We start from the raw sequence: 17111 nt of genomic DNA on the forward strand, positions 1-17111 counted from the left end.
AGGAGCAGGGTTCAAGTTGTTCTATCATGGTATAGATGGGAAGAGAAATGGAGTAGGAGTTATCTTGAAGGAGGAGTTTGTTAGGAATGTCCTGGAGGTAAAAAGAGTGTCGGATAGAGTGATGAGTCTGACGCTAGAAATAGAAGGTGTGATGTTCAATGTTGTTAGCGGGTATGCTCCACAGGTAGGATGTGAGCTGGAGGAGAAGGAGAAATTCTGGCTGGACTTTGATGAAGTGATGCAGAGCATGCCTAGAAGTGAGAGAGTTGTCATTTGAGCAGACTTCAATGGACATGTTGGTGCAGGAAACAGAGGTGATGAGGAGGTGATGGGCAGGTTTGGTATCCAGGAGAGGAACGCAGAAGGACAGATGGTAGTTGACTTTGCAAAAAGGATGGAAATGGCTGTAGTGAATAATTTCTTCCAGAAGAGGCAGGAACATAGGGTGACCTATAAGAGTGGAGGTAGGAGCACACAGGTAGACTACATCTGGTGTAGACGGTGTAACCTGAAGGAGATCAGTGACTGCAAGTAGTGGTAGGTGAGAGTGTAGCCAAACAGCACAGGATTGGGGTGTGTAGGATGACTCTGGTGGTGAGGAAGATGAAGAGGGCAAAGGCAGAGCAGAAGAGGAACTGGTGGAAGCTGAAAAAGGAAGAGTGTTGCATAACTTTTAGGAAGGAGTTAAGACAGGCTCTGGGAGGCCAGGAGGTGCTTCCAGATGACTGAACAAATACAGCTAATGTGATCAGGGAGACAGGTAGGAGAGTACTTGGTGTGTCATCCGAAGGAAAGTAGATAAGGAGACTTGGTGGTGGAATGAGGAGGTACAGGAGTGTATACAGAGAAAGAGGTTAGCCAAGAGGAAGTGGGACACTGAGAGGACTGAGGAGAGTAGACAGGAGTACAGGGAGATGCAGCGTAAGGTGAAGGTAGAGGTAGCAAAGGCCAAACAAGAAGCTTATGATGACTTGTATGCTAGGTTAGACAGTAAGGAGGGAGAGACTGATCTATACAGGTTGGCAAGACAGAGAGACAGAGATGGGAAGGACGTGCAGCAGGTTAGGGTGATTAAGGATAGGGATGGAAGTCTATTGACAGGTGCCAGTAGTGTGATGGGAAGATGGAAAGAGTACTTTGAAGAGTTGATGAACGTGGAAAATGAGAGAGAACAAAGACTAGAAGAGGTGACTGTTGTGGACCAGGATGTAGCAAAGATTAGTCAGGATGAAGTGAGGAGGGCATTGAAGAGGATGAAGAGTCAAAAGGCAGTTGGTCCTGATGATATACCTGTAGAGGTATGGAAGTGTCTAGGAGAGGTGGCAGTAGAGTTTCTGACTGGGTTGTTCAACAGGATCTTAGATAGTGAGAAGATGCCTGAGGAATGGAGGAGAAGTGTGCTGGTGCCCATTTTTAAGAACAAGGGAGATGTGCAGAGTTGTGGCAACTACAGAGGAATAAAGCTGATGAGACATACAATGAAGTTATGGGAGAGAGTAGTGGAAGCTAGACTAAGGGCAGAAGTGAGCATTTGTGAGCAGCAGTATGGTTTCATGCCAAAAAAGAGTACTACAGATGTAGTATTGCTTTGAGTATGTGATAGAGAAGTACAGAGAAGGCCAGAGGGAGCTGCATTGTGTTTTTGTAGATCTGGAGAAAGCTGATGACAGGGTGTCCAGAGAGGAACCGTGGTATTGTATGAGGAAGTCTGGAGTGGCAGAGAAGTATGTTAGAGCGGTGCAGGACATGTATGAGGACTGTAAGACAGTGGTGAGGTGTGTGTAGGTGTGACAGAGGAGTTCAAGGTGGATGTGGGACTGCATCAGGGATCAGCTCTGAGCCCCTTCTTGTTGCTATGGTGATGGACAGGCTGACAGACCAGGTCAGACAGGAATCTCCATGGACTATGATGTTTGCAGATGACATTGTGATCTGTAGTGAGAGCAGGGAACAGGTGGAGGAGAAGCTAGAGAGGTGGAGGTTTGTCCTGGAAAGGAGAGGAATGAAGGTTAGCCGCAGTAAGACAGAGTACATGTGTGTGAATGAGAGGGACCCAAGTGGAAGAGTGAGGTTACAGGGAGAAGAGATCAAGAAGGTGGAGGATTTGAAGTACTTAGGGTCAACAGTCCAGAGCAATGGAGAGTGTGGAAAAGAGGTGAAGAAGCGTGTCCAGGCAGGATGGAACGGGTGGAGGAAAGTGTCAGGTGTGATGTGTGATAGAAGAGTTTCAGCTAAAATGAAAGGAAAGGTGTACAAAACTGTGGTGAGACCAGCGATGTTGTTTGGTCTAGAGACAGTGTCACTGAAGAAAAGACAGGAGACAGAGCTGGAGGTAGCAGAGATGAAGATGCTGAGGTTCTCTCTGGGAGTGACCAGGATGGATAGGATCAGGAATGAGTCCATCAGAGGGACAGCACATGTTAGAGGTTCTGGAGATAAAGTCAGAGAGGCCAGACTGAGATGGTGTGGACATGTCCAGAGGAGAGATAGTGAATATATTGGTAGAAGGATGCTGAGTTTTGAACTGCCAGGCAGGAGGCCTAGAGGAAGACCAAAGAGGAGGTTTATGGATGTAGTGAAAGAGGACATGAAGGTAGTTGGTGTGAGAGAAGAGGATGCAGAAGACAGGATTAGATGGAGGCAACTGATTGGGTGTGGCGGCCCCTGAAGGGAAAAGCCGAAAGAAGGAGAAGATGCTCAACAACTTGGAAAAAAGAAGGGTATAACTGCTTCATAGAGCTAACAATGATTCGAATAAAAGTAAATGCCTGATAAGGCTGAAATATCAGTGGAAATGCAGCGAGGGGCATCTGGGCACACAGTTAAATAGCACCAAGTAGAGCTATTGATTTAGGGTAGAGACTGGCCTTAAATTAACCACATAGTGAGGCAATGCACACAGGTGTATTTATGACCTGTAAGAGGGTATGGTGTGTGTCCTGTTCCAAGTTGCTTCATCTGACACTTTGCCCGGGGAGGACGAACAGGTGTCCCCAACTACCCTCTGGGGAAGAATTTCTGCTGCCAGAGTGATGATACCCTGCAGACATCACCTCTGGCCTAGTAATGGGAATCAGTGGTCAACTGGTGTGCCCTGACACCACACAAGTAACAATGCATAATTCAGACAAACTATACTGAATAAATTATGACACTCATGACAGCACAGAACATATCCAATTGCTGATCCCCAAAAGCTATTGGAAAATGTTTTCCTGTGGAAAACATAAGTGTAGAAAGTCTGAAAACTGATCAGTAAATGTTTAAGGTGACTATCTGCTGTTAAAAAAAGTCTGATTCATTCTTTGGAAAACATGATATTGTATCTTTTTCTTTGAATCATACTGTTGGATCTATAAAATGAGGAAGACTGAACTGTAATTTAACAGATAAAATGTGAATCATTACAAAATTGACTCTTGTTTATTCACTTTTTTTGTATTGATATTTTTCAAAAAGACTGAAAATGTAGTATTTTAATAAAATTTCAAATGCTGTAAAATTACAAACATTATTAATCCCATGAGATTAAATTACATTAACAACCCACTAATGTGTATATCATTTGCTGTGTTTTATTTGATATCATATACAAACAGAGCACAGGGAAAAAAAGTTAAAATGTAAGTTCAAGGTATGTTAAACAAAGGGCACAATTCTCAACAGGCCTTAACAAGTGATCATCAAAGTCCAATGGGCGTTCCCTCATTAATATACAGGAAGATGAGTAGTTGTCTTAAAACATATATAAGTCATGAAAACACAAACGCAGACATTTGAGAGATGGAGATCTCATTTCTAATTGTTGGTTTGCTCATGTTTGATCTGTATTGTGGAGATGGTCTCAAACAAAAGGCTACATTCACAGGGGGTATTGTTAATGGAATTGACAATCAGGCCTCAACTGTAAAATGTAAACCCCAAGGTACCGCTCGCCTGCCCGCATTCTCTATGGATGGAGACTTTGTTATTGGGGGTGTTTTCTCCATACACCACTACAAACACACCTTGAGATATAACTACACCACTGTACCTGAGCCACTGAGATGCACAGGGAGGTCTGTCAGGAGAAGTGATTGTTGAGAGAGTATCATAGTGTGTTACTGAAATGCTTTTATTTGTGTTACATTTTCTTGTCATTAACTGTGGCTGCCTTAGTTGCAAGATTGATGTCTGTTATCACCCATGATATTAAATTGCAAATTTATTATGTTAACTGCTTAAATAGTGCATCAACATCGTCGTATGCATGTTTGACAATTGAGTTTCTCTCTCCAGCATTGATTCCCGTGAACTGCGCTTCTCACAGGCTATGATCTTTGCCATTGAGCAGATTAACAACAGCACTGAGCTCCTGCCCGGTGTCAAACTGGGTTATCAGATCCATGACTCCTGCACCTCGGTGCCAGTAACAGTGGATGTGGCATTTCAGCTTTCAAATAGCCTGGATCAGGCATTTCACACTGGTGATAACTGCTCTCAGTCTGGTATGCTGGTGGGAGTTGTGGGTGAATCTGGATCCACTGGATCTATAAGCATGTCACGTATTATCGGGAGGTTCAACATTCCTTAAACATCCCTCAAGTAAAGATTTAAATTTCTGACAAACTGTCTTAAATAGAAATGAGTACTGATTCATGTGCCTGCCTTTCCACCTGTGCATGTCTGTCTGATAAGATGTAGTGCCCTAATTTCTTCAGAACTGTACCAAGTGACCAGTTCCAGGCTGATGAACTGGCCAATCTTGTAAAACACTTTGGCTGGACTTGGATCGGTGCAATCCGATCAGATTCAGACTATGGCAACAACGGTATGGCATCTTTCCTGCTCACGGCACAGAAGGAGGGAATCTGTGTGGAATACTCTGTGTTTTTCCATCGGACAAACCCACGCAGCAAGATCCAGAGAGTAGCTGATGTGATCCGGAGGTGTCGATATCACAGATTGTGTCAAAGTGTGACAAAGTGTATCACTTGTTATAATACATATGAATGTCTTCCACAGATCAACAGCTCACGTTATTGTGGCATTTATTGCGTCTCCTGAACTGAGATTCCTTCTGGAGGAGCTGTCAAGTGAGGCTTCTCCACCCCGCCAATGGGTAGGAACTGAGGATTGGGTCACCAACCGAGACATGCTGAAGTACAGATTCTGTGCTGGCGCTATTGGATTTGGCATTGAGCAATCAGTCATCCCTGGATTGAGAGACTTCCTGCTGGATCTCTCTGCCACAAAAGTGGCCTCTTCCCCAGCGCTCACTGAGTTCTGGGAGGTTGTATTCAACTGCAGGCTGGGAACATGTGAGAGAGCTGTTTCTGTTGTTGTAAAAAGTCCACCAGAAATTAAAAAAGTAAAACACACTTTTCCCTAGATTAATTTGTGGATTTGGTTTTGTATGAATTTATGTCAGGTAAAATATTTTGACCCTCTTTTGTTATTATTTATATTATGATATATAATGTATGGTTTTAATGTAGAGCTAAAAACGTTCTGTCCAGTTACTGCCACAGGTGAGAGAATGTGTGATGGAACTGAAGACATGCAGACTCTCCAGAACCCATACACCGACACATCTCAACTTCGAATCACTAACATGGTCTATAAGGCAGTTTATGCATTAGCACATGCCCTTCATAACACATTGTGCCCGGACACAAATTCCTCAACTCACTGCGACAAATACAACAAGTTGTCATTAAAGGAGGTTGGTTAAAATTATAGAAAAGCAGGAAAACACATTCCAATTTTGGAACTATAATATATATATATATATATATTTATATATATATATATATATATATATATATATATATATATATATATATAATATATAATATATATAACGTGCATTTAATTCAATTTGTAATGCTTAACTTCTCCTCAAAGGTCCTTAATCAGTTGAAGAAAGTTAAGTTTAACCTAAACGGTTATGACGTGTCATTTGATGCAAATGGGGATCCCGTGGCCAAGTATGAGCTGGTGAATTGGCAGAAAAGTCACAGGGGCAGCATTGAGATTGTGACAGTGGGACATTATGATGGGTCATTGCCAACGGGTCAGGAGTTCCAAATTAATATGAACCTCATGTTCATGGAGGGTGTCACAAAAGTAATGGGTTTTAAGCTTATTAAAATGAATGTTTTGAAGGTCTCAAAGATGTAATTTTCCACTGTCAGATATTTATACTGACTGTGAAGCGAACAATTCTAAATGTTATTGTAAATATTTTCATTGTTAAAATAAAATAAAAAAAATCACCATGTTGATGTCAATAAATCAAGTGGGTTTCTTGACCTAACGATCCTAACAATCACCATAATTTCAGCATGAAAAGATCCTTTGAGGGCGGCACGGTGGCGCAGTGGTTAGCGCTGCTGCCTCACAACACGGTGGACCCGGGTTCAAGTCCCGCTCTGTGCGGAGTTCGCATGCTGTCCCCGTGTCTGCGTGGGTTCTCTCCGGGTTCTCCGGCTTCTTCCCACCTCCAAAAGCATGCGCTTCAGGTTGATTGGCCGGTCCCAAATTGACCATAGGAGTGAGTGTGTGTGTGAATGATTGTTTGTTTCTATGTGGCTCCGCGGTACACTGGCGTCGTGCCTGGAGTGTCCCCCGCCTCACGCCCTGAGACTGCCAGGATAGGCACTGGCTACCCCGCGACCTGCGTTAGCGGATTAAGCGGGTTGGAAGATAAATGAATGAATGAAGATCCTTTGATTACATGTTGTGTACCTTTTTTAAGAGGAGCAGCAAAACCTTTGTAACTTAACAGATAATGTCTGAAACTCCTTGTCCTTAAGCACATTTTATTTTCATCTTATTTTTGGAAGATATGTTTATGGATAGAAAAATCTCTTTACTTGGTCTCTCTGCAGCAACATTGCATTATTCCAAATAGTATAGACATTTATAAAAATACAAAGAATTACATATATTACAAGGATTCAAGACTATTTCAACATAAATTTTGACAAATAGTTTATAATTGCAATTTTTATTATTTGTTAAATAATTATTAATTGTAATAAAATATTGACTCTTCTTGACTTTGCATTCATGTATCAGGTTCCGGAGTCAGTGTGTAGTGACAGATGTCACCCAGGAACCCGTACAGTGCTTCAAAAATGAAAACCCATCTGCTGCTATGATTGTGTGCGTTGTCCTGATGGAGAGATTAGCAATTCTACAGGTGATTTAGTTCATATTCATAAATACTACATGACATATATGACTACTAATTTCCATTTGTCATTTTTTGTTTCTGGCCTAATGCAGAGAGCAACACTTGTCTACCCAAGCCTGTTGAATTTCTTTCCTACGATGAGGTCCTAGGAATCATTCTGGCAGCGTCCTCATCATGACTGCAGTTCTCCATCCATCCATCCATCCATCCATCCATCCATCCATCCATCCATCTTCCACCGCTTATCCGTAGTCGGGTTGCGGGGGCAGCAGCTTCAAGAGGGAGCCCCACACATCCCTTTACCCGGCCACATCCACCAGCTCTGACTGGGGGTCCCAAGGCATTCCCAGGCCAGTGTTGAGATACAATCCCTCCACCTGGTCCTGGGTATGCCCCGAGGTCTCCTCCCAGCTGGACGTGCCAGAAACACCTCCCTAGGGAGGCGTCCCGGAGGCATCACCACCAGATGCCCAAACCACCTCAACTGAGTCCTTTCCACTCAAAGGAGCAGCGGCTCTACTCTGAGCCCCTCGCGAACAGCAGTGTTTTTCACACCAGCTATCCATCTGAGAAAGCCCATTTCAGCTGCTTGTATCCGCGATCTCGTTCTTTCGGTCATGACCCATCGCTCAGGACCATAGGTGAGGGTGGGAACGAAGATTGAACGGTAGAGCTTTGCCTCTCGGCTTAGCTCCCTCTTTGTGACAACAGTGCAGTAAAGCGACTGCAATACCGCTCCTGCTGCCCCAATTCTCCGTCCAATCTCACGCTCCATCTCACTGCAGTTCTGTTCTATCAAAATAGAACATCCCCGATTGTCAAGGCCAACAACTCTGAGGTGAGTTTCCTGCTGCTCTTCTCTCTGACTCTGTGTTTCCTGAGTTCATTAACTTTCATTGGAGCACCCTCTGACTGGTCCTGCATGCTGCGACACACAGCCTTTGCAATCACCTTTGTCCTCTGCATAGCTCGGAAACTGCCTGATAGTTTTAATGAAGCCAAACTCATCACCTTCAGCATGTTGATATTCTGTGCAGTCTGGATCACCTTTATCCCAGCGTATGTCAGCTCTCTTGGGAAATTTACTGTGGCTGTAGAGATATTTGCCATTCTGGCCTCCAGTTTTGGATTAATATTCTGTATTTATGCTCCAAAGTGTTTCATCATGTTGTTTAAACCAGAGAAAAACACCAAGAAAAATTTGTTGCACAAAAAATGATCCAGAGACATCGGAGTTCTATAAGCAATGATATACAGTGCGCCCTCGTTCTTTGCGGTTAATGCGTTCCAGGAACCACATGTGAGTAAGGAATTCGTAATCGAGATTGTGATCTATTTATCTCATTATTTACGGTAATTTAAAGGTTTTTGAACTCTCCCCATACTGATGTTAAACCACCTTGTATCTGTATTACCTTTAAAACACTCTGATAGACTGTTTAAAGCACTTTTGTGTCTCACGAAAGTCCGAGACTCACGGAACGTAGCGCACTTCTGGATGCCGTCAGCTAATAGAATGCGCGTACGGTATCACATGACTGCCGACAAATAATCCATGATGAGGTGAAGATGATGCGAGATTGAGCGAGGGCGCACTGTGTATGTATATATGTACATATGTGTATAATACACACACACACACATATATATACATATATATATATATATGTATATATATATATATATATATATATATATATATATAATCACCGTTTGAAGCAGACATTTAAGATATTTAAGATTTAAGATATAATATTTTTTTGTTAATTTTGCTTTGTATTTTCCCAATGCCTTTGGAAATATATCCAGACAAATATAACAAATGTGCTTACAAATGTATTTATCATGATATGTGTGTGTGTGTGTGTGTGTGTGTGTGTGTGTGTGTGTGTGTGTGTGTGTGTGTGTGTGTATAATGGTAATTGTACTGTCTCAATCAGAGAAGACTCTGATCAGAGAATCAGAGTCTTTTATTGTCATGCTGACACACGTTTACATATGACAGTATGAAATATTCTCTGGAGGTCCCAGTAAGCCTGGTTGATAAATAAGATAAATAAGATTAAATAAGATAAATAAGATAAGTAAAGAAAAGATAGGTTAAAAATGTAAGATAAATAAAGTCTAAATTGAAAAGTGTCTGAACAGCAAAGTCTATTTACAGTGTAGCAGCTTAAGTATGTAGGTGCTCCATCCATTGCACCTGATGAAGCACCATATGGCACCAGATCCCTGTGTGTCTGTGGTGACACTCGGGGCGTCGTGAGGGTGACTACAGAGCACCACAGGAGTTCAGCTGTCTAACAGCCTCTGGGAAGAAGCTGTTCCTCAGCCTGGTGGTCCTGGTGGTCCTGGTGGTCTTGCTCCGGATGCTCCGTAGTCTCCTGCCTGGGGGTGGGGGGGTGGGGGTTGGAACAGACTCTGTGCTGGGTGGGTGGGGTCTCTCATGATGTGGGTGGCCCTCCTTCTACACCTACTTGTGTAGATTTCTGTGGTGGTAGGTAGGCCACCCCCTACAGTCCTCTGTGCAGCCTTCACAACCCTCTGCAGAGCTTTCCTGTCTGCAGCAGAGCAGCTGCCGTGCCACACGGTGATGCTGGTGGTGAGGATGCTCTCCACCGCACCCCTGTAGAAAGCCTTCAGGACGGCACTCCCCAGTCCAGCACGCCTCAGCTTCCTGAGGAAGTAGAGCCGCTGGTGGGCCTTCTTGAGCAGGTAGGAGGTGTTACAGCTCCAGGTGAGGTCCTCAGTGAATTGAACCCCCAGGTACCTGTAGCTGGAGACCACCTCCACAGCTGCTCCTCCGATGTGCAGGGGGGGAGGGGAGTGTCTCTTCCTCCTGAAGTCCACCACCATCTCTTTGGTCTTCTCCACGTTGATGCAGAGGTTGCTGTGTCTGCACCAGTGCACCAGATGCTCCACCTCCTCTCTGTATCCGGACTCATCATCGTTCTGGATGCGTCCCACCACTACTGTGTCGTCTGTGAACTTTACTATATGACAGCTCGGGTGTTTTGCTGAGCAGTCATACGTCAGTAGGGTGAACAGGAGGGAGCTGAGCACGCAACCCTGTGGGGAGCCGGTGCTGAGGGTGATGGGGGAGGAGACCGTGTTGTTGACCCTGACAGTCTGTGATCTGTCTGCCAGGAAGTCCAGGACCCAGTTCCCTGTGGTGGCAGACAGTCCCAGCTCTAACAGTTTCTGCACCAGGGTCTGGCGGGTGATAGTATTGAACGCGGAGGTGAAATCCAGGAAGAGCAGGCAGATGTAGGAGTCCTTGCTCTCCGAGTGGGTGAGGGATGTGTGGACCACAGAGGAGATGGCATCGTCGGTGGAGCGGTTTCTCCTGTAGGCATATTGGTGGGGGTCCACTGTAATGTCTATGGAGTCTTTGATGTGGGCCATGACCAGCTTCTCAAAGCACTTCATGACTATCGGGGTGGGGGCCACCGGCCGATAGTCATTCAGCTCCTTTACCGAGTGGCGTTTGGGGACCGGGACGATGGTGGCGGACTTCAGGCAGCTGGGGACTGTTGCTAGCTGCAGTGAGGTGTTGAAGATGTCTGTTAGCACCTCTACTAGCTGGTGGGAACAGTCCTTCAGCACTGTCCCTGGGATGCCGTCGGGGCCTGCAGCCTTGCGAGGGTTTATCCTTTGCAGGGTCCTCCTCACATCCTCTGTGGTCACACTGAGGGGCATGTCGTCGGGGGGGTGGGGGGTGGGGGTGTTAGTTTGGTGCTTCGGGGGCTGTTGGGGTCCTCAAAGCGGGCATAACACTTATTGAGGGCATCTGCTAGGGAGGGGTCTGTCGGGCCCTGTGCATTCCTGGTGTTCAAGTTAGTGATGCACTTGATGCCCTTCCACATGCTCTGTGGGTCCCCTGACATCAGGTGACCATGGATCTTTTGAGCATAAGTGGATTTGGCCTCCTTTATGCCCTTATCCAGAGTCTTCTCGCTGCCCTTAGTGCCCCTGCCTCCCCCGCCCCGAAAGCAGCATCCCTGGCCTTCAGCAGAGCTCTCACCTCTGCATTCAGCCAGGGCTTCTGGTTCAGGTAGACGGTGATCGTTCTGGTGTTGGTCACATCGTCCGCACACTTGGAGATGAACCCAAGGACAGAGGAAGTGTATTCCTCCAGGTTCACCTCTCCCCCCTGTGTGGCTGCCTCCCTGAACATCTGCCAGTCTGTGTGCTGGAAGCAGTCCTGGAGCACCGGGGCCGCGTCCTGGGGCCACACAGTGACAGTTCTCCTTGAGGGATTTCACCAGGGGACGATATGTTGGAGCCATCAGGATGGAGATGTGGTCTGATAGGCCCAGGTGTGGTCGGGGGGAGGGACCTGTATGTGCCGCGTAAGTTGGTGTATACACAGTCCAGCGTGTTGGCCCCACGTGTGGGGATGGTGACGTGCTGGTAAAAACTGGGCAGTGTATCCGTCAGTTTAACGTGGTTAAAGTCCCTTGCTACCACGTAAAACGCCTCCAGGTGCCTGGTGTGCAGTGAGCTGATGGTGTCGTGCAGCTCACGTAACGCTTCGTTTCCATTAGCGTTAGCATTAGCACCCGGCGGCATGTAAACAATGGTGACGAACACCGCCATGAACTCACAAGGCAGATAGTGCGGCCGGCATTTAACAGTCACGTGTTCTATGGTCTCGAAGCAGTAGCTCTTAACCAGTTCACTATTTGTGCACCAACCCCTGTTCACGTATGCACACAAGTCCTCCCCACGTGTTTTCCCGGATCGATGGTCCCGGTCCGCTCAGAACAGCTGTAATCCATCGATCTGGAAAGCAGAGTCCGGCATGCTGTTGTTTAGCCGGGCCTCCGTCAGGCCGACCACACAGCAGCTCCTCATCTCCTCCCAGACCTGCAGCCGGAGGCGTAGCATGTCCATTTTATTGGCCAGAAAGAGTGAGGGGATTGGTGGTCTGCTGGATTTTAGCTGGGTTAGCCAGCTAGCCCTTTTTCCTCTTTTCTGCCTCCGGGCACATTGCTTCCTCTTGCCGGTCTGTCCTTGGACCCCCCATGCCACTCCTCCTGCGTTCTGAGTAACTCCAGTCTGCCGAGATTAGCTTTCACTGTTGGTGAAATTGATGCCGTTTGGTTATTTCTGATGAAGTATAGTTTGGCTGGGATGTACTTCACATTTGCTGTTAAGCTGCTGTTTACATTATTTCTTAAAGCGCTAGAAATGGGCATTACAGCTGGAGCTCCAGAAGCCGCTGCAACCCTGTGCGCCTCCATCATGGAAACCTTTCAGTTCCAGTCAAGTTTCCATTATATATTTTTCTGTGCTTAAAAAAATCTAAAATTGTAACAATAATAATAAATACAGGTAGTCCTCAACCTACAAACAATTGATTCCAAGAAGTTGTTTTTAATTATGAACAATTCAGTTCATACGCTATTTATTAAATCTCAATCTGAAATCGGTCATTGTACAGTACCACTGTACTACAAAAGTAGTACAGTGGTACCTCTGCTTACAAACGTCTCTTCATACAAAATTTTCAAGTTACAAAGCGCCTCAACAGGTAAATATTGCCCTTTGTTATGAAAGAAATTTCAGGATACGAAAGGTAAAAATACAGTATGGGCTGCTACTCGCACTTCCCTACCATCCTGGCATCCCATTGGCTAAGAGGGACCTCTACCGTATGTGTTTATGTGTGTAGGTAGATAGGTGTCTATGCAGTGTCCTCGTCATTCGGCCCTCGACCCATGAGGTGTTCTGATAATTTTACGTAAATATATCAACTTTCAGAGTATTCACTATGGAAAATTGATGGAGAAAAGAGGAAAAGAAAATAAGAAGAAAATAGTTTTTTGTCTATACATCCATCCATCCATCATCAACCGCTGAACAGTCTCAGCAGGGATGCCCATACTTTCATCTCCCCCGACACCTCCTCCAGCTCCTCCGGGGGGAGCCCGATGTGTTCCCAGGCCAGCCGAGAGATATAGTCCTTCCAGCGTATCCTAGGTCTTCCTCGAGGTCTCCTCTTGGTAGGACATTCCCGGAACATCTCCCCAGGGAGGCGTCCAGGAGGCATCAGGAACAGATGTCCGAGCCACCTCAGCTGGCTCCGATCGGGGCGGAGGAGCAGCGGCTCTTCTCCGAGCTCCTCCCTGGTGACTGAGCTCCTCACTCTTCAATCTTTAAGGGTGCGCCCAGCCACTCTACAGAGGAAACTCATTTCAGCTGCTTTTATCCGGGCTCTTGTCCTTTCCGTCATGACCCAAAGCTCATGACCATAGGTGTGAGTAGGAACGTACATTGACCGGTAAATCCAGAGCTTCGTCTTACGACTCAGGTCCTTCTTCACCACGACAGACCTATACAACGACTGCATCACTGCAGAAGCTGCACCGATCCGTCTGTCAATCTCACGTTCCATCCTTCCCTCACTCGTGAACAAGACCCCATGATACTTAAAGTCCTGCACTTGGGGCAAGGACTCTCCACCAAAGTGAAGAGGGCACACCACCCTTTTCCGGTCAAGAACCATGGCCTTGGATTTAGAGGTGCTGACCCTCATCCCACTCGGGTCACACTCGGCTGCAAACCATCCCAGTGCACGCTGAAGGTCCAGGTTTGATGAGGCCAACAGGACAACATAGTCTGCAAAAAGCAGAGATAAAATCCTTTGGTCCCCAAACCGGACTCCCTCCGGACCCTGGCTGCGCCTCTACCAGTAAACAGTGCTGGCTGGGCACCGCTTTCCCCTCCTGAAGCGCCGAATGGTTTGCCGATAGTCTTCCTCCATGGCCTCTCCGAACTCCTCCCAGACCCGAGTTTTTGCCTCCGCGACTACTCAAGCTGCAGTACGCCTGGCCTGCCCGTACCTGTCAGCTACCTCAGGGAGTCCTACAATTCAACAAGACTTGATATCTATCTATCTATCTATCTATCTATCTATCTATCTATCTATCTATCTATCTATCTATCTATCTATGTCTGTCTAGTTAGTTAGTTATTGTTTTTTTGTTTTTCTGTTTGGGCCTCTTGCCAGGTCGTCATGTTAATGGCAAGCTGTTCTCAATTGATCTTAGCTGATAAAATCACGTTTTGATATATATAAAAAAAAAAAACAAGACTTGATAGGACTCCTTCGTCAGCTTGACGGCATCCCTTAATTCCAGTGTCCACCACCGGGTTCTGGGGTTACCGCCGCGACAGGAACCAGAGACCTTGCGACCAGCAGCTTCTTTGACAATGGAGGTGGAGAACATGGTCCACTCTGACTCAATGTCCCCAGCCTCCTGCGGGATCTGGAAGAAGCTCTCCCGGAGGTGGGAGTTGAAGACCTCACTGACAGAGGGTTCTGCCAGACGTTCCCAACAGACTCTCAAAACACATTTGGGCCTGCCGAGTCAGTCCGGCCTCCTGCTCGGCCAGTGGATCCAACTCACCACCAGGTGGTGATCGGTTGACAGCTCTGCCCCTCTCTTCACCCGAGTGCCCAACACACGCGGTCAGAGGTCTGATGATACAACAACAAAGTCAATCATCGACCTCTGACCTCGGGTGTCCTGGTGCCATGTGCACTTATGGACATCCCTGTGGTTGAACAAGGTGTTTGTTATGGACAAACTGTGACTAGCACAGAAGTCCAATAACAGAACACCACTCGTGTTCAGATCGGGGAGGCCGTTCATCCCAATCACCCCTCTCCAGGTCTCACTGTCATTGCCCACGTGAGTGTTGAAGTCCCCAAGGAGAATAATGCAGTCCCCAGTTGGAGCACTATTCAGTACCCCTCCCAGGGACTCCAAGAAGGCCAGGTATTCTGCAGTGCCATTTGGCCCGTAGGCCGAAACGACAGTGAGACACCTGTCCCCAACCTGAAGGCGCAGGGACGTGACCCTCTCGTTCACCAGGGTGAACTCCAACATATGACAGCTGAGCTATGGGGCCAGAAGCAAGCCCACACCAGCCCACCACCTCTCACCTTGGACAACACCAGAAAAGTGGAGAGTCCAGCCCCTCTCAAGGGTTTGGGTTCCAGAGCCCAAGCTGTGGGTGGAGGTGAGCCCGACTATATCTAGTCGGTACCTCTCAACCTCCCTCACAAGCTCTGGCTCCTTTCCCCCAGCGAGGTGACATTCCATGTCCATAGAGCTAGACTCTTTGTCTTGGGATTGGGTCGTCGAGCCCCATGCTGATGACTGCCACCCAATCCACACTGCACCCATCCCCTATGGTTTCCTCGGCGGGTGGTGAGTCCATCGGAGGTTGGGCCCACATCGTCCTTTCAGGCTGAGCCCGGCCGGGCCCCGTGGGCAGAGGCCTGGCTACCAGGCGCTCGCATACGAGCCCGGGCCTGACTCCAGGGTGGGGCCTCGGTTGCGCCATACCGGGCAATGGCACGGTCCTTGATTTTTTTACTTATTTGTCTATACAAACAAAGCAAAAAAAATAGAAAAGCATGAAAAAGGGATGTGTTTGGCTGATCTCGCCAAAGAATAAGGCAGTAATGTGTGGAAGTGAAATAATGCATGTTTGGCTCACACTTCAAATCAGAGGAAACACATTTTCAAGTTTGGCAGCGAATAACCAAATTGTACAAAAATAGGAAAGACCGGAAGCGGGTGATGGTGACACAGGGTGGTTACTTAGATTTGGATGTTCGCCTGGAAATGCAATGTTTCCTGTTTTCCCAAGAAAAGACACATAACCTCATCACATACACAACAATAGGGACCAGCGGGTATAAAATGGTTATGTAACATGTATCCAGTGGCTGTTTCCCGATTGATCTGTACTGATGATCTGAGAATCAATAAATTAATTCCCATTTTGGCTGTCAACCATACTCTTTATACTTTGGTTTTATTTTGATACTTTGCTGGATAAAACACTCTCACCACAAATGTATCTACAATTGCCACATTCTTAAAACAAAAGGAAGCCATAAAAGCTAGAACTACTTCCAAAGGCCTCGCTATAATTTCGAAGGGGAGGTCGGCTGTGAACGATGAGGTGGGGAGGTTGTTACTCGTGTGGATAAAGGAGAAAAAGATGGCTGGTGACACAGTGACCAAGGCCATGATTTGAACCAAAGAGGACAAAAAACAATGAGGACAGCAGTTAAAAGGTAAATGACCATCATTTCTTATTCTTTATTCTTTGTTTTTTAGATTATGCACAACTCTCATTTATTGTGTAATAATCTAATTGTAACATATATTTGTTATATGTTTTGATGCATTTTTATGCTTTATAAAACATTTATATCTGAATATTGGGGGGTCTTGGAACGGATTAGGGCATTTGTATGGAAAACGCATCTGTACTTACAAAATTTTCTAGTGAAGAAATTTCTTCCAGAACAAATTAATTTTGTGAGTAGAGGTACCACAGTATTTCAAAGACTTACTATAAGCAATTACAGGAAATAAAATCAACAAAAAAATGAAACAAAATATAGGTATGCCTCAACCAATGTCATTTGAAGTTATGTTATTCTTGATTATTCGTTGGTTTTCAAAAAAAAAAAAAAACACTGAAAAATATCGGAATCATAAAATCTCTAGAAAACTGTTCAAAACACAATGTTATTGTACAATCAATAAGAATAAAACATTTAATATCATATCAAAATACGTAGGTGTACAGTACTGTAGCACCATAATGTAAGTAACCTTTAGAGCAAAGGAAAAGGAGAAGGAATGAGGAGTTATTGTTGGTGAGAGGCACTTGTCATTGTAGAAATGACTGCCCTGTCCGCTGGTTCTACCCAGCCACGGTGCACCGTCACTGGGTCACTTCGGGGGGTGACCCACCCTCCTGGAGGTCATGTGATGGAGTTGTCTGCTGGTTCTACGATCTTGTGACTGGTGAAGCCTCTGAAGTGGGGGGCCTGAAAACCCACTTTCGTTCCGGACCTCCAGGAGGGTGCGTCGCCCTGCTAAAGTGACCCGGATTC

General features: G+C 46.0%; 1 pseudogene; it reads left to right on the plus strand.

Annotated features, from left to right (window-relative positions):
* The first annotated feature begins 3951 nt into the window (after positions 1 to 3951).
* On the plus strand, positions 3952 to 7358 carry LOC137598739 (extracellular calcium-sensing receptor-like; annotated as a pseudogene).
* Positions 7359 to 17111: the final 9753 nt, after the last annotated feature.

This window comes from Antennarius striatus, chromosome 7 (genome assembly GCF_040054535.1).
Source record: "Antennarius striatus isolate MH-2024 chromosome 7, ASM4005453v1, whole genome shotgun sequence".
Classification (NCBI taxonomy): Eukaryota; Metazoa; Chordata; class Actinopteri; order Lophiiformes; family Antennariidae; genus Antennarius; species Antennarius striatus.